Raw genomic sequence first — 3,678 nt, 5'->3', positions numbered from 1 at the left:
AAAATGTAAAAAAAATGATCACGTGATTTCTGAACGCCCCCTAAGTCGAGGAAGTGCCCCAACTTAGGCATGTTATTAAAAATATGTAACAAAAAATGTACGGCAGTTTGTGGAAACTCCTTTATCATTTCACCTGTAATCCTATCGTAACCAGGCGCTTTATTCTTCTGAATATCATGAACAATGGTGTTAATTAAATCTTTCTTTTTACCCCGAAGCGGATTTGTGGTAAGGCTACTGGGGGGTATTGAAATATTGGAAGGATGAGAGCCTTTATTGGGTCTAAAGACTTGTGAAAGATGACAGGCGAAAGCGTTTGCTTTATCCTCATCATTCCTCGCCCAGCTTCCGTTCTGAGTACGTAATAGTGCTTCTCGAAGAACGGGCCTCTTCGCATGCTTCAGTGTTCGCCAAAGGGAGTAGTCAGTCTGTTTCGAAGCAGACAAGGACTGAAGGATCGATTGCGTACTTCTTTCTTTTTCCACCTGCAACAAAATACGTAATTCCTTTGTACACGCATTCAGCTCCTGTTTCAGCTTCGGAGAGTGAATTCTTTGCCATTCCCTTCTTAATTTGCGCTTTTTACATATTAAGTTAAGAATGTTTGGGGTGTGCAGGCCAGGGCAGTAAGAACTGCGATGTTTAATAGAAGGATCTGGTGTTGCAATTTCAGCTGCCTTGTAGATATCATTCTTGGTCCGAATAGGAATTTGCGGGTCAATGTGCGAACTGACATACTTTTTGTATTTTAACCAGTTTGTGTGCTTATTTGTGAAATTTTTTTGTTTTTCTTCATAATTAATAAACATTGATAATGTTATGAGGCAGGGTGAATGATCTGAAGAGAGATCAAATAAGGCTTCAGTATTAACTCGGTGTCGCGCAATACCCTTTGTTACACCAAAGTCAATAAGATCGGTTATTTTTTTGGGTTTCACATGGTTATTTGTTGGCTGACCAGTAGACAAGACGTCAAATCCTCTGTTCTGGAACACTTTATATAGATTTCTACCCTTTGGTGTAAACAATCTAGATCCCCAGAATGTGTGCTTGGCATTGTAATCTCCTGCTACAATACACTTACTGCCAAACTTTAGTAAATTGTTTTTCTGTTATGTTATGACGAGGGGGGCAGTATATAGCAGATACAGTAAGGCCTCTCAAGTGGTCATCAATGTGTATTGCAGTGTTATGAATGAACTCATCATTTTGCGATTCTAATTCATAGTGCTTTATTCTGTTACGAATGAGAATAGCTGTTCCACCTCGGGCTTTATCTTGTGGTTGCTTAGTATCATAGAATTTGTACCCATTAATTGAAAGTTATTCAATTGCGTAAGGTGGGTTTCAGATACAAGCAACGCGTCTATGTGATATCGCTCTAGGAAAATTTCTAGTTCGTTTTTATGCTGGGTTATCTCGTTCGCATTCCAAAAACAAATTTTGAGATTATTCATGGTTTAGCTAAAATGGCTTGAAGTTATAGATTTCGATTTTCACTATCATAAAGTTGTTTATAGTAGCTTCTAGGTTACTACTATTCTGACCAAAAAGAGGTTGTATGAAGTAAAGTTATTAACAGTCATTGGCGCAGACATTGGCTTAGCGGGTTCTGGTATGGGGTTTTGCCTAATAGGAATATTTTTGGGAATTGGTTTCTCTTTCATTGAGATATAAACTGGACAACCTCTATAGTTAGCAGTGTGATTTCCACCGCAGTTACTGCACTTTTTAGATTTTGAGTCCATTTTTGGTTTCACACATTCTTTAGAAGTGTGTAGATCCCAACAGATAATAGAGACACCAGGTAAGGTGCAGTAGCGACGTGTGTGACCAAATTCCTGGCAGTTATGACATTGAATAGGGCCCCTACGCTTATGGGGTTCTTCTACGGAGATTTTACGGTGTAGAAGATATCGCAATTGATATATTTGATGCACTTCCCCTTTCTTCAGATTGTCAGGTTCTAGCTCTATTTTGAACATCGGTTGAGGGTTGTTTTCTTTATTTTTGATGTTGAAAACATTGCGCACCTTAAAACCTTCTTCCCTAAGAGCATTTTCTATCTCTTGTGAGTCCACACTGAACTTGATGCCTTTTATGACAACTTCTAGTCCTCGACTACATTTAAGTTGATAGGTGTAATAATATTTCTTACACTTATCAAACTCATTGGTAATTTTACGAAAAATATCTTCGTTTTGAGCCTGTATTTTCACTTCGTGTATATTACCCTTTTTAATAGGAACCACATGAAAATTATTTTTCCCTAAATTGGTGGAGGATTGTATTTTTTAACTACCTGTTGATTAGAATCACTATTCATATCATCGAGAATACTAAAACGATTATTCTCCGCCCGATGTAGAAGTACCTGAAGTGACTAATTTCAACATTTTATTTTTTGGGCTTTGTTTTCCATTTTTTCGGGAGTGCGCTTTCGCTTTATTTATGGGCGTGTTTCTTTATTCATTCTGGATCTAGGATAGAATAGTCTCAGTTTATCAGGAACAATGGGAATAAAGAAATAGAAAATAATGAAATTTGGCGTCAATCAGCTGTTCAAGTTTAAAAAAGTAGTTAAATGTAAAAAAATGGCGAACAGCTTACACTTCTGTAATATTTTGGCAAATAAAATTGCTTTTGATTTGTTTTTTGATAGCGAAAGTGACAGTGATGTGGAAGTTACCATGAGACGAAAAGTACATAAAAATCAGAGGTACTACGAGAAGACCATTCCTCGCTTTGGCGACTTGCAGTTTCTTCAACATTTTCGCTTAAAAAAAAAGAGAATTTTGAAGAATTAAACCTTCTTATAAACAACGAGCACGCCTCTTATATGAACGTTCATCCTGGGCAGCCGATGATTTTGCTGGAAAAGCAAATATTAATAACATTGTGGTACTTGGCCAACACTGAATGCACTAGGTTGGTAAACCAATGAAATTAAAATTATTTACATAAATCTTTTCTTACTAATATTATAAATGTGAAACTTTGTATGTTTGGATGTTTGGGAAATCATCACGCGGGAACGACTGAACGGATTTGCATGAAATTTTGCACGCAGATAGCTTATAGGCCAGATTGGTTAATAGGCTATTTTTTTAAGAGTTGCCACCTGTTAAAAAAGTTTAATTTATTTAATATCCGGGAACGATTGAATGGATTTGCATGAAAATTTGCACACAGATAGCTTATGACCTACAGTGGGAAATAGGTTAATTTTTTGGGAGAGTTGCCACCTGTTAAAAAAGTTTAATAAAATCAATACGCGGAAACGACTGAACGGATTTGCATGAAATTTTGCAAGCAGATAGCTTATGACCTACAGTGGGAAATAGGAATGAAATTTTGTACACTCACTACGTATTTCGGAAGTATGGTCTTAGACTGAAAGTAAGTCCGGTAACACAAGGCCCCTCCCATACAAATTGGAATTTTCATATTACATACATATCCCTGGAAGTATTTGTGGGGGAGAACTGAAACTTGGTATAGTGATATGTATGTGAGATCAATGTTGGCATTAATCGATTGATGTTTTAATCAGTTAGTTAATTCGATTAAATCCAATCTGATTACAGTTAATCATGATTAATTTTAATCTGACTAAACAGTTAATCGTAACCGCGATTAAAATATTAATTTTTATTCATTAACTCTTAATTTGATCAA

At 36.4% G+C, this 3,678-nt stretch overlaps 1 protein-coding gene across 1 annotated transcript in view; it reads left to right on the top strand.

Annotated features, from left to right (window-relative positions):
* Positions 1–3,678, top strand: part of LOC118754194 — a 66,998-nt gene that overhangs the window by 2,264 nt on the left and 61,056 nt on the right. The gene's annotated exons all lie outside the window — the stretch shown is intronic.

The sequence above is a fragment of the Rhagoletis pomonella genome, unplaced genomic scaffold, assembly GCF_013731165.1.
Source record: "Rhagoletis pomonella isolate Grant_MI unplaced genomic scaffold, Rhpom_1.0 Rhpom_scaffold_00002, whole genome shotgun sequence".
NCBI lineage: Eukaryota > Metazoa > Arthropoda > Insecta > Diptera > Tephritidae > Rhagoletis > Rhagoletis pomonella.
Note: the sequence above shows the minus strand (reverse complement) of the source record. Positions and strands in the feature narration are given on the sequence as shown.